Source organism: Vombatus ursinus, unplaced genomic scaffold (genome assembly GCF_900497805.2).
Source record: "Vombatus ursinus unplaced genomic scaffold, bare-nosed wombat genome assembly UNPS02001419.1, whole genome shotgun sequence".
Taxonomy (NCBI): Eukaryota; Metazoa; Chordata; class Mammalia; order Diprotodontia; family Vombatidae; genus Vombatus; species Vombatus ursinus.
Window position 1 is genome coordinate 26669008 of NW_020941197.1, and position 22401 is coordinate 26691408.

The 22401-nt window shown below is 37.5% G+C and overlaps 1 protein-coding gene across 1 annotated transcript in view; it reads right to left on the reverse strand.

The window, feature by feature from the left end:
- Positions 1-22401, reverse strand: part of LSAMP (limbic system associated membrane protein) — an 800294-nt gene that overhangs the window by 523643 nt on the left and 254250 nt on the right. The window lies entirely within an intron of this gene.

Here is a 22401-nt window from a genome sequence, read left to right on the forward strand (position 1 = left end):
ATCTATCTATCTATCTATCTATCTATCTATCTATCTATCTATCTATCTATCTGTCTGTCTGTCTGTCTGTCTATAAAACAAAGGTACCCTTGGTGGGGGAGGTACTAGGAAAGGGAGGGTACCCAGCAATGGGTTAACCAGAAAGTAGAATTTCAGCTTAAATGTGAAGGAAAATCAAAGATTCCAAGAGGCTAAGATGAGGAAGGGGTATATCCCAGGCATGAGGGACAGCCAGTACAAAGCATAGAGACAGGATATCCAGTATATGTTGCTTTGGCAAGAAGGCCAGTATGGCTGGAGTGTGTAGAGAGAAGTAATCCTAAAATCCAGATTGAGTCTATATATTTCCACTTACTATGGGTACATATAACCTTGCCTATGTTACCACCTCTCTGAGCTTTCATGTCCTTTTCTATAAAAGAGGATAATAATGTTTGCAAAAACTACCTCAGAGGGCTATTGTTAGTACACTATTTTGCAAACCATGGAGAACTATAATAATATGAGCTCTGAGCAATTTGAAACTCATTTTCCTCATTTTTAATTTTCTTCTTTTTGGTTTTGATCATATTGGTCAATAATTCATTGACGTTATTATTTTTAAGCTGCTCTGAGTTTTGTTTATCAGTTTCATAGTTTCAGGTTTATGGGTTTCTCCTCATATTTGAAAAGAGTATAATAATTCTTACATTACTTATTCCACAGTGTTATTATAGATATAAAGTAAGATAAGATACGTAAAGTGTTTTGTAACTATAAAGTGCTATTTCATTTGAATTGCTGTATTTATATAAGACATCAATACAACTTATTAAACTTGCTTTGCCACTATTTACACTTAATTAATTGCAATTCACAAATTGTCATAACTTTTTAGTCACTTCCTCTAAGTCTCTGGCATTCTTTGTTCATTTATCTCCATTTTTCCTCTTATATTGTTGTAGTTAAGATGTACTCTAGTGTTCAGGATATGCTTTTTTCAATTTTTATTATCTCATAAAGGTTTTTCCAGATTTTGTTATATTCCTCATACTTCTTGGTTTTAATTGCATTATAGTATACCCTTACATTAAGGTGCCACATTTTATTTAGCCATTACCCAATTGTTGACCATTTATATTGCTTCCATTTCAGGATAAAAAAAATTTAATTACAAATAATGCTACATGAGCAGGGAGTATCTTTTGCCCTTTTTTGTGTCCCTAGTGATTAGCACAGTGCCTGGTACAGAGCTGGTGCTTAATAAATGCATATTGACTACCGATTATTAAAGTCAAGGTTTTTCTACATTTTGGTAATATATTTAGGGTATATTTTGAGCAGTTGCATTATTGGGCCAAAAGAGCAGGATTATTTTTGTAACTTTCATTGTGTATTTCCCTATTCTTCTCCAAAAGCAGTCTTCAAGTCTTTAATTCCATCCACATTAAATGAGTATTTTTGTTCTTCTCCAGACCTTGCAGAATTGAATTTTATTGTTTTAAATTATTTTGGCCAGTTTGATGGGTGTGAAGTGATTTTATATGTATATATATATATATGTATATAATTTGTATCACTGATTATTAGTAGGGGGTTGAATATTTTTGGGTGATTATTAACAATTTGTATTTCCTCAATTTAATTTAATAAACATTTTTAAATGCCTGCTATGATATAGACACTAGGGACAGAAAGACAAAAAATAAAATGGTCCCTTGCCCTCAAGGAGCTTACATTCTACTGGGTAAATACAAATCGTATATGGATAAGTAAATACTAAGTAATATTTTTGAAGTGAAGAGGGCAGAGAATAGGGAGAGGAAGGGAAGGAAGAACTCATCCTGGGGCAGCTTGTACAAAGGCACAGAGATAGAAGATAAAATTTTGTTTATGGAAAAAAGCAAGTATACAAGTTTGGGTGGAATGTAAGTCTGAAAATGTATGCTGGCTACAGATTGCAAAGGGTTTTAAATGCTTAACAGAGTAATTGCTATTTTATTCTGCAGTGAGTAAGGAGCCATAGAAACTTCTGGAGCTCTGAATGATGTGCTCAGTCCTTTACTTTAGAAATATCAATTTGACAGCTATGTGAAGGATTTATTATAGAAGGGAGAGGCTGGAAGTAGGGAGACCTCCTTTTTAGATATTTCCACTTAATATGGGTATATATAACCTTGCCTATGTCACTACCTCCTTTTGAAAAAGTCCTATTTATGTTCATTGTAAAATGGGAGTCCCTATTTGACTTCTCTGAATTTCAGTTTCCTCTTTGAAAAAATAGAAATGATAATATTTGCACAACCAAACTAATCATTATTCCTAAGTACATTTGTTAAATAATTAGTTCTTTTAAAAATGCTTAATGTTTCCTTATATATTTGTATATTATTTACATCTATCATATTTGCCATAAATAGAACCTCCGAATATATACTTTATCTTTACTTATATATATATATATATGTGAATGTATATATATATATTCACATATATATTTAATTAAAAATGCATATGTGATCAGGCAGCTTTATCACACTGCGAATAGAAAAACAGACTTGTAGTCTGAAATCTTCCTCAGACACTTACTAATTGTATGACCGTGGGCAAGAAACTTGACTCCTATTTGCCTCAATTTCTTCATCGAGAAAATAGGGATAAGAACAGCACCTACTTCTCTGGGTTGCTGTGAAGATAAAATGAAATAATATTTGTAAAGTGCTTTCCAAACATCCATGTTTTTTAATGCTAGCTTTTATGTTACCTATATTATCCCTAACATTTATTCTATCCATTGAGGTGAGGAATGAGTGTTCTCCCCTCTACAGCTGAAATAAGTAAATATTTTAATTTTCTTCAAACTTTTTAGTTTTTTTTTTTCACATGTTTACCTCTCACTCAGTTGGGCTTCTCTGTAGTATATGGTGAGAGATGTAAGTCTAAATCTATTTCCTGTCAAATAGATAACCAATATTCCCAAGTACATTTATACAAATTGCACAAAATTCTGTACATTTATAGAATGTATATCCTTTCCTCAGTTTTCATCTTCTATAGGTTTATCCAACGCTAATATACCATACACATTCTGGGGATATTTTTTATACCTATGGCCATCCACTGACTTATTTCTATGTTTTTTGCCCAGTAACACATAGTTTTGGTAATAACTACTTTGTGATGAATTTTAATGTTTAAGATTATAAACTACTTTTATCAGCTTTTCATTTTTAAGCATGCCCCTTTACAATCCTGCCTATTTTTCCAGATGCATTTCATTTTGGTTTTATCTGAGGTTCTATGGCATAGTGGAAAGAATGGTAGATCTGAAGTCAGACTGAATTCTCTTGTCCAGTTGCTACTTGAATGACCACAAGAAAGCCACAAACTCTCTGGATCTGCCTTTCCTCATCTTTAGAATAAAAGGACCATTGGATTCTATGATATATCTAACGTCCTAAGGCACTCTAAATCTCTGATTATTTATTTTCAAGCATCGCATGTGACGAGTACTTAACGTATCTATTGAGATAATTTCTAGTTCTCTTTCATATGAACTACTGCTAAGACAAGTCTTCCTTATCTTAGAGTTCTGTAATTGGCTTTTTGAACCTAAGTTCAGGACTTTACATTCTCTCTATTAAATTTCATCTTCTTGGTTTCAGTTCATTTGTCCAGTCTCTCTTGGGATAATTTTGCATCTATCTTGATCCTTTTACGCAATGTATTAACCATCCCTCTCAGCTTTGTGACATTTGAAACTGGATAACTGTGTGGATGTTTGTGTGTGTGTGTGTGTGTGTGTGTGTGTATGTGTTTCTGTTATCTAGTCCAAAGTCTAGTGTGGTGTATCTCTAGGAAGCTTCTTCTCTATTGATACGGATCAATTAATCAGCATTGTTTGGATATGTCTGTTAACTAACTATGAATGCATCTAACTGCACTGTTACCCAGTCTATATTTCTCCATCTTATTCACAACAGTCTCCCAAGAGACTGTCAAATGCCTTGCTAAATTCAAAACCCTCTATGTCTAAAGCATTTCTCTAATCTACCATTCTTGTAACCCTATCCCCCCAAAAGGAAATGAGGTTAACACAATAATCAGACTTAGACAGATGTCTTTCTATTTCACCCCTGTGTTGAAACAGCTCATTTTTCACCCGGGCCCTAGGGAACACTTTGTCCTTTCTTGCTAGATTTTAACTCTATCTTACTTCAGTTTCAGATTGAAACTATCCTTTCTGCAGTCATCTCTATACTGTCCTAGTGATTGTTTTCTCTTATTTTTTTTTCCCACAAGGACTTTTACAGTTTTATTCCCTTTCTTATGCCCTTTTCTCTAAATCTAAAAGAATTCATCCTTAGTTACTGTTTCCTGTTTGTAATTCTTTTGGTAATAGCTAACAAATCCATAGTACTTTAGGGTTTTAAAAAGTCCTTTCCACCCATCAACTCTGTGGGATTCACTGAACAAGTATTATCCTTTCCATGTTTTAGAAGAAGAAATCTAAGTCTAGAGAGGTTAAGGAGTTGACTGGAAAATCCCAAGATTAATAGAAAGCTGAGCTAGACCTTGAACTCAGGATATGTTTAATTATACTAATGTAGGAAAGTCAGCCTTGTGGGTATTAAACTACTTCCTCCCTCATGTACTGTGTAAACACATGTTCTGTGAATTACCAATTTTTGAAAAAAAATAGAATTTTTCATTTTCTAGCAGTTTTAGTGATGACCAATTATTTGATCCATTAGATCAGATTGAGCAGTTTAATTAATTCAGTGATTAAGGTGACTATATCACTTGAGTATCACAATAACCCTCTGAGGTATGTAGTACTGAGATTCTTATCCACATTTTGAGATAAGGAAAACAATTAAATGACTCAGAAAGGTTAAATGAATTGATCATGGGCATATAGTTTATGTCAGAGCTAAGTCTTGAACTCAGGTCTGTTGACATCCCATAAGAGAACTTAACCGTATATGAGAAAACCCTCTTATGGGCATAGACTGCATCCCAACTAACCATTTCAGCAAAGTAAGATGGGGAAAAGAGTTTGGGAATTAATCAGGGGGAAAGAAAGGAATGAAAAAACATTTGTTAAGAGCTATGTGCAAAGATGAGGGGCAGCAAGGTGCTACCCCAATGGAACAGAAACCAAGGGAAACATTTACATATGAAAAACAAACAGGTATATATATGAAGGACAGAGCGAATAAAGCAGTGGATAGAGTGTCAAACCTGGAGTTAGGAAGACCTAAGTTCAAATCCAGTCTTAGACACTTACTAGCTGTGTGACCTTGGGCAAGTCACTTAACCCTATTTGCCTCAGTTTCCTCATCTGTAAAATGAGCTGGAGAAGGAAATGGCAAACCACTCTAGTATCTTTGCCAAGAAAACCCCCAATGGGGTCACAAAGTATCTGAAACAACTGAACAACAGTAATAACAATGTGCAAAGTACTGTAATAAGTACTAGGGATACAAACAGAAGTAAGATGGTCTCCACTTTAAAGGAATTTACATTCTAATGGAGCAGACAACATACACACACACACATATGAAAATAGAATCTATTTTTAGAAAGATCTGTCTTTAGAAAGAAAGTTTCATGGACTACTGATGACAGAGCCATAATGTCACCAGCATCATATCATGTGGCAACAGCAACATCTAACTCCTGCCTGTTTCCAAAATTAAAACTTGGTTACGGGGCAGCTAGGTGGTGCAGTGGATAGAGCACCAGCGCTGAAGTCAGGAGGACCTGGGTTCAAATCCGGCCTCAGACACTTGACACTTACTTGCTGTGTGACCCTGGGCAAGTCACTTAACCCCAATTGCCTCACCAAAAAGAAAAAAAAAACTTGGTTACAAACTACCATAAATTGAGATTGACCTTGAAGGAGCAGTCAATGCTAGTGGATGAACATATTCTATTCCTCCTTTTCCCTCCACCTTCATACTGAGCCTCACCTTCCAGCTCCTGCCTGCTATGGCCAATACCTGCCATTTTGTAGGGAGCAAAGAGAAAACTACCAAAGCAAAAGTAAAATAAAACAAATTGCCAAGGAAAAATATCCAAAAACCCAGCCCAGAGGGAAGGTGAAAATCGAGGTCTCCACAGATGAGTGCTTTTAATTAGGAAGAGGGCTGAACGGCAAGGAGCTTATGCTAATAAGCAGCCTCTTTTAATCAGCTTATTAAAAAAAACATTTTTAACAGCCAAAATAGTTTCAAAAAATGGTAATTATTAGAAAAGCATTAGCAGGTTGGGGGCGGGGGAGGGAGGAAGGAGAGGGACGGTGTCTGACTTGAAATTAAAAAGCTTTCTGGATTTACAGACTCTGCAGGCCTGCCTGGTTGGGGTGAGGGGGTGGAGAACCAGTCAGTGTGTTCATGTTTTGTGTCAGCCTCATCTCTTTCTCTCCTGCCTTTCAGGACCCCTGCCTTCCCACTCTTTTCTTTTTTTTTTTTAAGGATTCATTTTTTCCCTTCTCTGCCTCATGCCTATCATTTGTTTCCAAACCATTTATCCTCCTTTTTCTTCCAAGGCTTGGTTTCCATACTCCCTCACCCCCAACATTCATAAACATGCTTCTACTTATATGGTTATCCTCACCACCCATACATTTTCAACCTAAAAAAGTTAGAATGAAAAAGAAAAAAAAAATCTATTGAGATGGTTCTAAGTAAGATTTCTAGCACTTCCACTTCTGTCCAGCACCCAGTGAGAAAAGCCTCAAAAGGTTATTGAATCTGATTTCAAAAAAGGTTAAAATATAATGGTCCTTTGTACAGAAATATCCTCTGGTTTTTGCTGCACACTGTACCATTTTAACAGTGAGGAGCAGGTTATTATATTTTTCATATTTTACTTTCTGTATACTCGGCAAATTGGTAATCCCTAGCTCTGGACAGAGATCATCATACCTCCAAAAGAGACCACAAATCTGTAAAATTTGAGGTGTCTATATTCTCAAATAATAAAATATTAAAGTGTAGTTTTAATTAAAAAATATGTCTTTTTTAGTTTGGTTTTAGTTTTTTAACTCAAAGATAGAATTTGCTACCCTGAAATGTGGTGTGCACATCCATTTCTTTTTATGAAATTCTCTCTGCAGCCACAGGAAATTGAAGGAAGAGAAGGGTTCATTTACAGGGAAAGAAGGGTTTTTGAGTTGTTGCTCTTTTTAACTTTGTAGACTGTATTTTGTTGTTGGGGCAGCTTGGTGTACTTGCGAGTGTACTCTGATTCTTTCTAGTTGTGTGGCTTTGGGTAATTCCCTTATGCCCTCTGATCCTCAATTACCTCATCTGGAAAGTTAGGATAATAATGATTCAATGATAAAAATGATGCAATGCCAAAAGTAGACATGATTTTATCAATGGAAATAACATTAAAGATCATATATCATTATCTGCTTTTTTCCTTTACCCTAAGGACCACAGAGGCTTTCCACTTGATTTGCAGCTGAAACCTCATATATGTATGGTCTCCTACTGAAACATAAGCTCCTTGAGAGCAGGGACTTTCTGATTTTGCTATTTCTATCCTTAGGTTTTAATATGGTACTTTGCATGAGATAAATACTTTTTTTCATTGATTCAATAATAATGATAGCACCTACCTCACAGGATTATTGTTCAAATTAGATAATATACATAAAACATTTTTTGAACTTTAAATCTGTGTATACACAAGCTTTTATTGTTGTCCTCAACTGAGGGTGTATGAAGTGATATACTACATTTAGTATATATAGATTCAGTATGCAAAAAACAGATTGATTTCACAAATTTCTAAAGCAGATAATTAACCTATCATAAATTATTTGAAAACATTTATAAAACTTTGATTCTCTAAACTATAAATCTAGTGGTTGACAATGAGGGTGAAGTAACATAGTGGAAGTAGTAACCACCACGTTTTGACCAAATTACAATCTTAATTGCCCAAAGGAAAGAAAGGAAAGAAAGTGGAAAAGCAATCGACAAAGAAGAAAGAGAAGAGGGGAAGAAAGAGTGAATTGTGTAGTTCTTTGAGAATGAGGTAAATCTTTGGAATGACATCTTTCTCAATCTTCCCTCCCTAAAATTTCTTCAATAGTTATTTGAGCTAAACTTATTTTTTCAAGGTAACTTAACATCCCTATTTGGCAAAAAATTCACTTTTGGTCTCTTGTATGCTCTCACTGATCTTACAATCTTACCTTTTCTATGTTTTTTTTTTTGCATTTGGAGTCAGGAAGATGTAGATTCAATTCTTTCATGAGATTTACTAGAAGTGTGACCCTGGGCAAATCACTTTCACTCAAATAGCCTCAGGATCTTAATCTGGGAAATGGGAATAATAATAGTACCTACCTCCCAGTGCTGTTCCAAGGATCAAATGAGATAATAAATGTAATGACTTTTGTAAAATTGAAAGTACTGTGTAAGAATTAGTGATTGTTATCATTGTGGGTAGTGTTGTTTTCTGTAAAATGGGGATAATAATGCCTATGAACCCTATCTCACAGGGTTGTTTTGAGGCCCAAAGCAGAAAAGGCATGTAAATTACCTTCCTAACTATAAAGTGACAAACCTCAGTTGCTGTTGTTATTTCTCCCTCTCTCATCCTTTCTACATTCTTGTGTGGTTTTATGTGATTTTATTATATCTTGATGCCATTTTTGTGAGAACACATATCTATTTTTATAACAGAAATCAATGAGGAAATGGGATTTAATATATGGAGTTTCACTTTACACATTTCAGGGTTGCTTCTATTTTGAATCCTGAGGAATGCCTCTATTCTACAAGCTAGAAATCTCAATGAGCTTTCCTCAACAGAACCTACAGTTTTTAAATGAATACAAATCAGACATTCCTTACCTTACAGGAAGAAAAAAAAAATAATCTTATTTTGATACTGTTATGTTTTGATGTGAATGACTAAAGTGAATGCCAGTATTCACAGTCCTGGTTTGTCTGAGAAAATTATGCCAAGCGTACAATGCCATCTGCTCCTGTAGAGTTGCCATCCTTCTATTTTTCGGCATGGTGATAAACAACCCTCCTGCACGTCACTCTCTGAGCTCCATGGCCACCTCAGGGCAGGGAAGAAGGAGGGGTTACAATGCCTGTATGTCACATCCAAAGTGCTGCATATGGCAGGGAGGGGGAAAAGACAGGCAATAAATGAACACTTGGATAGATGAATAGGTAGGCAGCCTTAGATAATCCAAAAGCAGCCAAATGACAGAAAGACAGATTGTCTCTATACCTTTCAGGCCACCTGGTTGGATAGTTCATTTCAGTACACCTTGAAATGGACAGAGCTCATATCTTTCCTGCTCTCTCCATCCCAATTCTTGTGTGACCATAGTTTACCTTGCCTCAAACAATGAAATAGCTTCGAGATTGGCCACTGAATAGATATGTGATTATGAAGAAACCCTGTGATATTATGCTGAATGGTGTAAGCAATCCAATCAGAACCAGAAAGATGAACAGTCTTATACGAAGGACTAGTGTGCTACTGGAGGGGAAAAAATAACAAAAGAAAAAAAAAAACAAAACCTTTCTGTTAAGTTGTACGAAGAACTGAGGTCACAGAACTTCACAGAACTTAGATTAGAGATATGGATGGGTATTCTAACATTTGTGCTGAGGAGAGATGATGAACAAATCTAAAATAAATGAAATAGGATAAGCAAGTGGAAATCCAAGAGTTGTAAATGCTAGGTAGATGAAATTGTGAAGGAACTTACAGAGAAGACTTTTAGAGAAAGTCTTTTAGAGACTTGTAGAGGCATGATAGGAATAGAAAGAAAGAAGATACTTTTAAGACTAGATGGAGGTTTTAAGAGACTTTTAAAGAAAAGACAGAGCTAAAAAGAAGGAAGATCCCTTTAAGACTAGATGGAAGTTTTAAGAACCTTGCATACTATTAAGAATACTATACAAGAAATCAGAAGCCCTGGATTTTAGTCTTAATTCTGGCATTTACTAGTGTTGGGTCTTTGGAAGATTCACTAAACCTCTCTTGACCTCAGTTTCTTCTGGGGAAAAAAAAAATGTGTAATAAGTCAAGCGTTCCTAACCTGGGTTTCACACAGTCCCAGATCACTTTTGAGAAGTCTGTGAACATGGATGGGAAAAAAATACCTTTATTTTCACTAATCTTTAATGGAAATTTATCGTTTCCTTAAATTATTTTAAAACATTGTTTTGAGGAAAAGTCCATATGTTTCACCAGACTGCCAAAAGATGTCATTATGACTCACACACAAAGAAACAAGAACACCTGGACTAGATGATCCTTAATATGAGCAGCGAAGTGATGTAAGACTTAGAGTCCTGGACGTGGAGTCATAAAGACCTGAGTTCCAATTTTGCCTTACATATTTACTAGCTTTGTAAACTGAGGCAAGTCACTTATCCTCTCTAAGCCTCAATTTCCTCATCTGTCAATAAGGCATAAAAATATCTACTGCCTCCCAAGTTTGTTGGTGATGATTAAATTTTAATATTATTAATATTAAATGATAATATAAGTAAAACACTGCAAGTCTTAAAGTACTTTATAAATGTGAGGTTATTACTAATAGCCATTCCACCTCTCAATTTCTATATTAAAGATTTTAAAAATTCTATATTATAGATGGGATTCAGGAAGCCATCAAGTAAGGGATCAGATGGCAGCAAAGAAAAAATGTTTCAAAAAGTTAGGGATGATTAGGTATGGAGTCCATAGTGAATGACAGAATCTCAGAATTGAAAGGACCATGAGAGGCATCTAGTATAATCAATGACCAAAAAAATTCCTTTTAAGGGGTCCTGTTGAAAATACCTCACTTTTAAGATAAGTAACAATTTGGACTTGGACTTTGGAATTAAGAAGACCTGTATTCAAGTTTTGCCTCTGAAACAAAGAGTACTAGTTGAGTAATGGTAGGCAAATCAGTTAATCTCCCAGTACCCTAGAACAGAGGCAGCTGGTGAATCAATGGATAGAACACTAGGCCTGGAGTCAGAAAGACCTGAGTTCAAATCCAGACTCAGATATTCCTAGATGGGTGACTCTGGACAAGTCACTTAATCTCTGATTTCCTGACAAAATGGATCCCCTAGAGAAGGAAATGGCAAACCACTCTAGTGTCTTTGCCAAGAAAACTCCAAACGGGGTCATGAAGGGTCAGGCATGACTGAAACAACTGAACAGTAATCCCCTAGACATCTCTCTAAAACTATATTGCATGGAATACAATTGTGTTATGAGAAATCATGAGCAGGCAGATAACAGAAAAACCTGGAATGACTTACAGGAACCAATGCAAAGTGAAGTGAGCAGAACCAGAAGAACATCGTACATAGTAAGAGCAACACTGTGCAATGATGAGCTATGAATGACTTAGTTCTTCTCAGCAATACGATGATCCAAGACAATTCCAAAGGAATCATGATAGAAAATGCTATCCACATCCAGAGAAAGAATTGATGGAGTCTGAATGCAGATGAAAGCATACTATTTTCACTGATTTTTTTCATGGTTTTTTTTTTCTTTTGGTCTGTTTGTTCTTTTACAACATGACTAATATAGAAATATGTTTTACATTATTGCACATATATAACACATCAAATTGCTTACTGTTTTAGGGAGGAGGGAGGGAGAAAAATTTGGAACTCAAATTTTTAAAAAATGAATATTAAAAATTGTATTTACATGTAATTGAAAAAAGTAAAATACTCTTAAAAACTATATTACAGAAGAACTGCAGATCTGGGTCAGTGGACAGGTTCTTCATATTGGGAATTCACTTCACAATGAAATTACAGGTCCAGACCGATGAGAATAAAAACTAAATAAGAAAACTGCAACAATAAAACTGGCTATAGAAATACATATTAGTAAGAAGCACTCAACCCAAGTGATAAATAAAGACTGTCAGTCAAATAGCCATCTTGTGGCAATTGTCTATTCAGATCATCCCAAATTTGACAGTGACCTATTCATCATAATTTATTCAGGATAGGTCTCCAAATAGTTACGCGTGTACGTTGTAGTTGCGGCATGGAGGTTACAGTTTGTCCCTTGCTAGTCAACATTTACAATACATTACATCTGCTTTACTCTCTATAGCAGGTTTACTTTCTTAGTGGAATCTCTTTTCTGAGCTCTCCTACCCTTCTTTCTGAAGCCCTAAGACTCATGCCTGGCTTAAATTACCTACCTGACATTGGAAGAAAGGTAATTCTATACCAAGAAAGTTTATTTGAAAGCCCTTAGCATCAACTAAGGTAAGGTCTTAGTTGAGAGCTATCACTGAGAGTGATACCCACTGAGAGTGTGTCCCCAAGGACTGAAAAGCTTAGCCAGCCCAAAGTGACCTAGTTGAAATACTATTTCCTGGCTAAGTTCCCTAAGGGATCTGTCCCAGCCCAAATAAATGCTTATGTTACTTCAAACTCAGAGCTTTGCTCTCTGGACAGGGGCTATGAAAGCCATTTAACCTTTTCACCCACATTCTCCATCTTGCAGACAGTTGATCAATCCTGTGAATAAGAATGGGTCAGTATGCTATCCTATATTACATCATCTTCCAACTAAATGCTGGGGGCCATTTTGGGGAGGGGGTCCTTTCATTTATAATACAAAAAAGACAAAGAGAAGGGGATAATAAAAATACAGCTATCATTTCTGCAGAGTTTTAAGGCTTACAAAACCCTTTACATGTATTATCTCCTTTGATTAACAGCTCTGAGAGATAGGTGCTATTATTATCCCCATTTTATAGATGAAGAGACTGAGATTGAGAGAAGATGAGTCACTTGCTCAGGGTCACAAAGCTAATAAGGGTCTGAGGTAGGATTTGAACTGAAGGCTTTCTAACTCCAAGTCCCACACTCTATCCACTGGTCCACCTAGCCTTCCCCTAAAGAACCTAAAGTGCTAGAGTTTCAGAAATACCATTTCCATGATACATTTCCTTTAGGAGAATGAGATTATTCTGATTCACTCTATATCCTATGATTCTTTGGACAAGGATTCATCTATTTTAAAAAGTTGTAGTACTTATACTGCTTTCTCTTTTTCCCTGTTTGCCTACCAAAATGGGGACTGTCTCTAGGAAATGGGCTGCCGTTAATAGGTGGAGGTAGGGAGCAAGGGTAAACTGGCAAAGGCAGTGTGGGTGTATTGCAAAGATCATTGGATTTGGAGATGGGAGGTCCAGTTTGGATTCCTGGCTCCACCCTTTGTCAAGTAAATGTATGCAAGACAGCCAACTCCTCTTAGCCCTGTTTTCCTCCTCAATAAAATGATCACATCATTCTCACTACCCAGCTCTCAGGGTTCTTGTGAGAAAAGCACTTTACAAGTTGTAATGCCTTATATGAATGCAATATTTTATTCTCACTCCCGTTCTCTTGATTGCCAAAAGTGATGAAATAGGAAAAAGAGGAGACAGAGAAGGGAAAAAGAGAAGGAATGTAAATTCCAATGAAGTATTAGGATCATAGCATGCTAGATCTCAAGTTGGAAGAGAACCCAGAGACCATCTAGTCCAGAACCCTTACTTTACACGGGAAGAACCTGAGGATCAGGGAAACTAAATTTCCCCAAATCACCCAGGTGGTAAGCATCAGCTGTGATAATATTTGAGCCGAAATGCTTGGACCATAAAGCCTCCAGTGCTTTATTCAACTATGTCATTCTGACAAAATAGGGAGAACTTCTATTTTTCTAAAGCTCATGAATGTTTGGAGTTGAGTAGCTGGTATTCCTCTAGCAGCAGAATCTGCCAATCCATCATTCAATCAACAAGCATTCTTTAAATACCCATCATGTCCTAGGTCTGTGATAAGTAATGAGGATACCAATGTCTTCCTTCTCAGTAGGCAGAAATTGGACACTTAGCTCCTCACTCCCCTCAAGCTGGTTTCAACTCCAAAGAAAAAGATGCACCTCCCAAGATAAGCTCATCACTTCTGATCTCAGCTCCATGCTTTCAGCTCAAGCCTGAACTGACACCACCTTCTTCAGCCTCCTCTCTCCTCTGATTGGAGGGCTGGAGGGTAGTACCAAACTCCTCCCAATTCCTCCTTTTATAGAGGACAGAAACTGAACTTTTTAGCTCTCTCCACTCTTCATCTGCTGCCCTGCTAGGTTTCAACTCCACAGAACAAGATGCCCCTGCCCTGGATAGCCCTTGGCCTCCACATCTTCCCCTGCACTTTTCCTGGCTCCTTTTTTTGTATCCTCCCCCCACCCCCACCCTTGCCACCACCATTAAATTGTAAATTAAATGAGGACAGGGATTGTCCTCCATTGTCTTAATTGTATCCCCTGTGACCAGCATGGCTAGGTGGCACAGTGGACAGAGTTCTAGGCTTGAAGCGAGGAAGAGTAATCTTCCTGAGTTCAAATCTGGCCTCAGACACTTACTAGCTATGCGACCCTGGACAAGTCACTTAACTCTGTTTGCCTCAATTCCCCACCTACAAAGTGAGCTGGAGAAGGAAAGGCCAAGGCACTCTAGTATCTTTATCAAGAAAACCTTAGAAGGGGTCACAAAGAATTGGATATGACTGAAATGACTGAACAAAAACAAAAATCACCAAGTGTTCAGTGCAGTTACTGGCACATAGTAGGCACTTAATAAAGGTTTGCTGGATTGGATACAAAGAAAAGAAATGAAACTCTTTCTTTCTTTAAGGACCTTATATTCAATCTATGTGCTTAACTTCTCCAGAGGAAAACCACCAGGTGTATTGACTGTCTATTGACCAGACAGACAGTTCCTTATTTGTTAGGCTAGATGATTGACTTCTGTAAGCACCAATTTCCCTCATACCTATAAGCCTCATTCTTCTCTGAAGGGAGCAGTTGTAACAATAAGAGAATACATTTGGTTTCCATGGAGTTGAATGATCAACACTCTGATGAAGCTTCTGACCTTGAGCACAAATCAAACTCGTAGTTTCTGTATTATAGGCCCCAGACTACTGACTCATTTCACAGCTTCTAAAGTTTGGAATAGCTCATCTATTCACAAATGGTATCAGTGTTAAATCTGAAAGTCGACTGCCAATTTTCCCCCGCAACTTCCACTGGTGTTATGGGTATCTTCTTGAATCTGAAGAAATTCTATAATTATTCATTTAAATTATATATATATATTTACCTTTGAATATAAACAGAGAAGGAACACCATCCATTTGCTAAGCCCTAAGCTCTAAAAACTGAAAACCTCATTCTGGTTCTCCTGAATTTGACCAATAGTGACAAATGACCAGCTGTAGGCAGCCCAAGCGGCCAATGTTATTAAATGTCTCACTCAACCCCAAACCTCATGAATTGTTTAACATACAACAGAGACAAAAAGCCAGTATTTCTCCATGTGTCAGCTCTTGTTAGGCACCTCTCTGCTCCTCTTGCTGCTGGCTAGAATGCACATTAACATTCATTGTTCTTAAACACATTGGGACACAGGGAGGCCTTGTGTACACACAGTCAATTCACTGCCGTATAAACACAAAAACACACCCAGTACGCAAACACAAAGGACCTAATATGTGGGTCACCATTATTGCATACTTTTTAAAGAGGCCAAATGTTTGACAGGGGCAGGCTGCTACTCATAGAAAGTCTTCGTCGTCCATTCCCACTTGCTCCCAGAGGGGTTGAAATGGAAGCAATCAGGAAGAAGAACATTCTGGCCTAACTTTGGACAGTTTTATTGGGAACAATATGAAAGGAGAATTTGATTTCATATCAGAAGACTTGACTTTGAATCTCCTGTCTTCTACCTGTAGAACCCTGACTAAATCCCCTCTCCTCCCCTCTAGGCCGCATTCTCTTTATCTACAAAGTGAAGAAAATAGGCTAAAGTTTCTTTGTGCTCTTAGATCCTATGACCCTATGAACCGCATGGTATAGGAACAAGGGCATAATTATCTAATTGTATAAATCATTGGTACATCAGTTTAGAATAGGAGGTAGAGTCTCGACTTGGCACCCAGAAGACCTGGGATTAAATTCTGTCTCAGTTACTTATAAGCTGTGTTACCATGGAAAAGTTAGTCACACTCTAAGCTCATATTTTCTCATCTTTAAAAAAGGGTCCAGAGATTTTGACCTGGAAGGAATCTTGGAGATCATTTGTTCCAGCCCCCTGATTTTACAAATGAGGAAATTTAGGCTGAGAGATTAAATGAGTTGCCCAAGGTCACACAGGCAGTAAATGGTAGAGCCAAGATTTATTTTTTTGGGGGGGCAGGGGGAGGCAATTGGGGTTAAGTGACTTGCCCAGGGTCACACAGTTAGTAAGTGTCTGAGGCCAGATTTGAACTCAGGTCCTCCTGACTCCAAACCCAGCACTTAATCCACTGTGCCACCTACCTGCCCCTAGAGCCAGGATTTGAACCCAGGTCTCATAACTCTAAATCCAGGATACTTTCTACTATACCATACTTCATAACAGCAATATGTCTCTTTCAGGTCTATTGTAAGGCCCAAATAAACTAATGGACGTATAATGTTTTGTAAACATTAAAGTAATATACGAATATCTACTATTATTATCTCTTACAAGAAAGAGGGTCTCCTCCATTCTATGATTTTCGTACTATTGTCTTTCCTTAGGACCCAATTGTTACTAGAACAATGAGGCCCTAAAGTTTTATTGGTTTACTTGGACTTGTTGGTTTGAGAGTATGTAGTAGAATAATATTTGGGAAAATATAAAATAGAGTTTATTGAGGTGGATGAATCCTTTACTGAAATCAAGTTCCATCATGGCCACTGCTAATTTGATTCCAGACTAAGTGAAACACAAACAGAATACTAGGGATCTAATCTGATGTGTGTGGAGGATCTTTTATGAGCACCCAATGACCCATTAGTCCAGGGGTGAAGAACCTGCGTCCTCAACGCCACATGTGGCTTTCTATGTCTTCAAGTGTGACCCTTTGACTGAGTCCTTGGCTGCCCTTGAGGACCTGGAGGGACACATGTGGCCTCAAGGCCACAGGTTCCCTACCCCTGCATTAGTCTCTCCTTTTCTCCTTTCTTCTCTCCTCTCCTTTCCTTTTTCCTCCTTTCCCCTTCATTCCCCCACCATGTGTATCTCTTTCTCTGTCTTCATCTCTCTCTGTCTCCCTATCTCTGTTTCTCTGTGTCAGATTGTCTCTGTCTCTCTTTTGTGATTTCCTCCTAAACACCCCCTTAATCCATAGGACTGAGGGAAAATTTTTGTGGCTATGGCCCTAACATAGAGAACAGAAATCTTCTTTGTGTGAAGTGAAAAAAGATCTCTGTTGGTCCAAGTCAGAACAATTGTTGTATCAACTTGTGTCTTTCAATGCTTCTCTGGAAAAAGAATATAATTTTAAACTCAATTTGCCCTCACAAAGTTTTACAAGATTGTGATGAAGACATAGACAATTAACATTTTCCTCTACATACATTATCGGGTAGGTATTAGTATAATTCCCATTTTCCTGATGAGGAGACTTAAGACCAGAGTGGTGAGAGCTCTGGTCTCCAGAGAATACTCTGTACTTAAGAATATCCTCAAGCATTTTTATATGCTTGTTCTAGCTTCCTACAGGGGAAGAATAGGGCTCATAATATGTTAGTATTGCAAAGATGCCCAGGAAATTTATATATTTTACAAGTTGAATAAATGCAGAAATAAAAAAACCCCTGACATCTGCAGATACTATACAGTCATATACAGTGGTTTGTAGCAATCAGGTGTCACCCATGGAAATACAGGAAATGGAAGGCAGTATTTCTATTAGTGACATCCAGTCCCCAAATGAAGGGTTTCCATTGTAGCAATAAACACTGCCTGAACTCCCTGGGGAAAAACTTCTTTTTTTTCTGACACACTGCATGCATGTGGGACAAGCGATATACTTTTATTACTATTATTTTTCTTATATCTTTCACATTATCTTTGTAGATGATAATTTACAGCAGCAAAAAAGAAAAATAATGGGGGGGGGAAGAGTACCAAATAATCATACGTGTAATAAATGTGAATAATATCTCAATTGCTTTCAACTAAGAACATCATGGTGGGTAGACAGAAAGTGAGGACTGGAAGTGGAGCCAAAAGACAGTAGATTCCAGTCCAGACCCTTCCACATACTAAATAGGTAACCTTGATAAAATCACTTTATTCCTTGGAGCTTCAATTCCATCAGCTGTAAAATGATGTCCTAATCTCCTATTCTTCCCTCTTTTATCTCCAATTTACACTGTCCTTTTCTTGTTTGTACATAATTGTATACACATTGTCCTTCCCACACCACCTCATTAAACTGTGAGCTCTTTGAGAGCAGGGATTCCCCCCCCCCCACACCCACCTTTCTTTATATCCCCAGAGCTTTGCACAGTGTCTGGTATACAGTAAGTGCTTAATAAATGCTGAGGATTGACTAACTTCAAAAGGTTGTTTTGGGGATCAAAATAGAAAGCATGTCAAGGAACACATGGTGACCTACATAAAACTCTGCAAATTGAAGGTATCACGTGGCTGAGGCTGAACTCTAGCAAGGCCACGTTGGGGTTGATTTAGCTGAGGGTTCCTTTCTCAAGGATGGAAATTTCTCATTTGTTGTTTTACATTTGCCATCAGTCACTGCCATGCCTCAGTGAGCTCACAGGTTTTAAAGTATGAAGAGGAAAAAAAAAACACAATCCAACAAAATCTGAAGTTTAAGAATTGAGAACAATTACACTAAACCTGAAGGAACCTGCCTGATGTAGAAGGCACGAGGATTTAATGGTATTGCTCATCTTAATTTGTACAGGGTGACCTTCCCGGGAGCATGGTGTTGACCTGTGAGACCTAGTTCTGATTTTCAAATATAAAACTTCTATAGAATGGATTTCACTTTCACATACTAGCTAATTTAAAATTGTACTACTTCTATTACTTGCCTTCATTCCAAGTCCACAAAATGCCTGTTTCCTAAATATTTCCTTTCTCCCTCCCTCCTTCCTTTTTTCCCTTATCTTCACCCCCTTTCTGCATCCTTACCTCCTTGTCTTCTACCCTGTCTCCTGTTTTTCCTTCTTTCCTTTTTCTTTCCCTAATTTCTCCCTCCTTTTTTACAATCTCTTTATTCCTTTCTCTCTTCCTTCCTCCTTTTCTCCTTCATATCTCCCTTCCCTCCCTCTTTCATTCTTTCTTTATTTCTCTCTACCTTTCTATTTCTCTCTCTTTCCTTTCCTATCTATTTATTCATTTGTTTATTAAAAGGTTGGGGTTTTTGCAGCACTTATTATTTAGGACACTTTTTAAACACATACATAATGTCTTGTCATCTGTTGTTAGTTATGTTCCTTACCTTTTCAATTAAATTGAAAGTTCCTTGTTGGAAAGGATTGCATCTTATACCTCCATGAATAATCAGGGCCTAATATGGTACCCTGACCTTCATAAAAGACCTAAGTAAAAGTTTGTTGGTTTAATTTAGCTTTTAAAATCAAAAGCCTCAGTAAAAGAGTGACCTCAGTAAAAGTTTGTCGATACAATTAAATTTTTTAAAGCATACTGTGTCTGACACCAGAAATACAAGAAATGTGAAGACAAAAACAAAACAATCCTTGTCTCCAAGTAGTTTATATTCTCAGAAGCTGGTGATGGATATTACAACATATAGACAAGTAGAGTTTAAGGAAAACTGAGGAGGAGTAGAACCCTGCAAGTGAAGGCTTAGGCAAGTTTTCTTGAAAGTGGTACCTGAATGGCACCTTGTAGAAAGACAAGGATTTGGAGTGGTGGCGGGGAGGAGGAAGTGCATAGGGAATAATTTTCACAAAATTATAGAGGTGGGGGATGCTAGGTTAGAGAGTAATGTAGCTTGACTAATATTTGGCATTAATGGAATTATGGAGAGTCGTAAAGAGAAAAGGCTGGTAGGTAGTAGAGTGGATAGAGCACCAAGCCTGGAGTCAGGAAGACCTAAGTTCAAACCGGCCTCAGAAACTTACTAGTTGTGTGGTCCTGGGCAAGTTACTTCACTCTGTTTGCCTCAGTTTCCTCATCTGTAAAATGAACTGAGAAGGAAATGGCAAAGCACTCCAATATCTTTGCTATGAAAACCCCAAATGGGGTCATAAAGAATTGACACACATAAATAACTAAACAACAAGGTAAGGAGACAAAGCTTGAAAAGCAGGAAGGAGGCAGTTGTAGAGAGCTTGAAATCTCAGGCTGAGACATTTATATTTTATTCCATAAGCAAATGAATGAGAAGCACTGAAAGGTGGTCCTTGTTTATTTGCTTGTTTTGTTTTAGGTTCAGGGTTTTTCTAGACAGCTAGTGATGTGGTCAGACCTCTGCCTCCGGAAGATTATGGAAGCAGAAGAAACAACAGCTTGGTGAATGGAATTTAGGTTTGGAGTAACTAATGAGTTTTTAAATTAGCCTATGTATTTCACACAAAGCATTTCACCAGCACAGTGCCACCAGTTACAGGAGAGCACTGACACTCCTGATAACTAATAACATCATTTTCAGAAAATGTGTCCTTAGAAGTTTACAAAATGGTTATGGGTGGATTTCTTCCCAGCTCTCACAGAGGCATATGAAAATGTCTCCTTACTTAAGTAAATGCTGGAGTCAATTAACATCATATATGAAGATGAAGATATTGTGAATGGAAGGGTGTTTCAAAGATAATTCTTAGTTGATCATCATCTTAAAAGTACACATAAAGCCCTGTATGATATAATTAAAAAACTTTTATTAAGCATTTACTGTTTGAAGATCTCTCTGCTAGGTGTTTGGGGAGGTACAAAGATTCAATAAGACATGATACCTGCTCTTATGGAGCTTAGTGTCTATCAAGGTGATATGACCCACAAAGAACTGTAACACAAAATAATACCAGAAAAGTGTGAATACTCTGGAATGTGAGATCCAAGATGAGAAAATTGTTACTGACTAAATAAAGATTGGAGGAATTCCTGGAGGAACCAGCATTTGAATTGAGTTTTGAGTTGTTGTCATTGAGTTGTTTTTCAGTTGGGCCTAACTCTTCCTGGGTCTTTTTGGGGTTTTCTTGGCAAAGATACTGGAGAGGTTTGCCATTTCCTTCTCCAGCTCATTTTACAGATGGAGAAACTGAGGCAAACATGGTTAAGTGATTTGTCCAGGATCACACAGCTGGTAAGTGACTGAAGCCGGATTTGAACTCAGGAAAATGAGTCTTCCTGACTCCAGTCCCAGCACTCTGTCCACTGCACCATCTAGCTGCTCTATGGCTACTCTATAGATGAGCAAATTGAGACTGGGAGATTAAGTGACCTGCTCAGGGTCACAGATACTAAGTATCTGAGGTAGGATTTGAATTCAGGTTTTACAGACTCTAAGTCTATCACTCTGTCCACTGAAACCCCCAATGACTCAATTCTCAACAGTTATTAAGCACCTATTATGCAGGATTACCTTCCTCCATATGATATACCATCAGGTATTTGAAGATGGATGTCCTTTCTGAATTTTCTCTTCTCCAAAATAAATAAACACTGTTTCTATAATTATTTTAAAAATGGCATGCTTTCAGAAATGTGCCCAGAGATCAGTCCTTCATCTACACAATGAGGAAGGTAAAATTAGATGGCCTCTGAGGTCCCTTCCAGCTCTAAATTGGTAATACTACAACCATATGATTTATTTTGTGGGAGAGGAAAGAATTAGTGAGCCATAGACTGTCCTTTGATAAACACCTTTGTTCTTGGGGAAACATCCTTTGGGCTCAGGAGATAGCTAGGTGGAGAAAAGGGTCACTTGGAGCTTCTATCCCGAAAGACCAAAGGTTCATCTTGTGCCCCCTCCTGATACTCAGGGAAGAACTTCAACCCACAGGTTCACATAGTTATGGTTCTTTTGGACTTCTTGCTATTCCTTGCCCATTTGAATGACAGTCTGAGAGCTGCTGAATGCTGTGAGTCTCCATCAGACTCGAAGCATCTCAGAGCCTTTCTTTGCATTTCCAGAGGTTAACACAGTGCTTGGAACATAGCGTTTGCTTAATAAATGGCTGCTGATTTCCTGACTGACCTGAGAAAGATATCTCCTTGGTCCTGGGCCCTATGAAAGTCTTGTCATAAGAATCTACATGCTCAATACTTGTAACTAAAGAATGTTGGTTGAGAAAATAAACTCTACATTAGGGTTTATTAACTTTCTTTTATATCCTGGACCACTTTTGGCAGTCTGGTGAAACCTTTAGACTACTTCTCAGCATAATAGTGTGTCGCCTACATTTATATAGGAAGGAAAGTTAAAGGTTAGTAAAGGTTAAAGGTTAGTAAAATAAAAATGTATTTTTCCCATCCAAGTTCAAACACTCCTTGAAGTCTATCCAAAGACCCCAAGTAAAGAATCCTTGGTCTAGGGGCAGCTGGGTGGCATA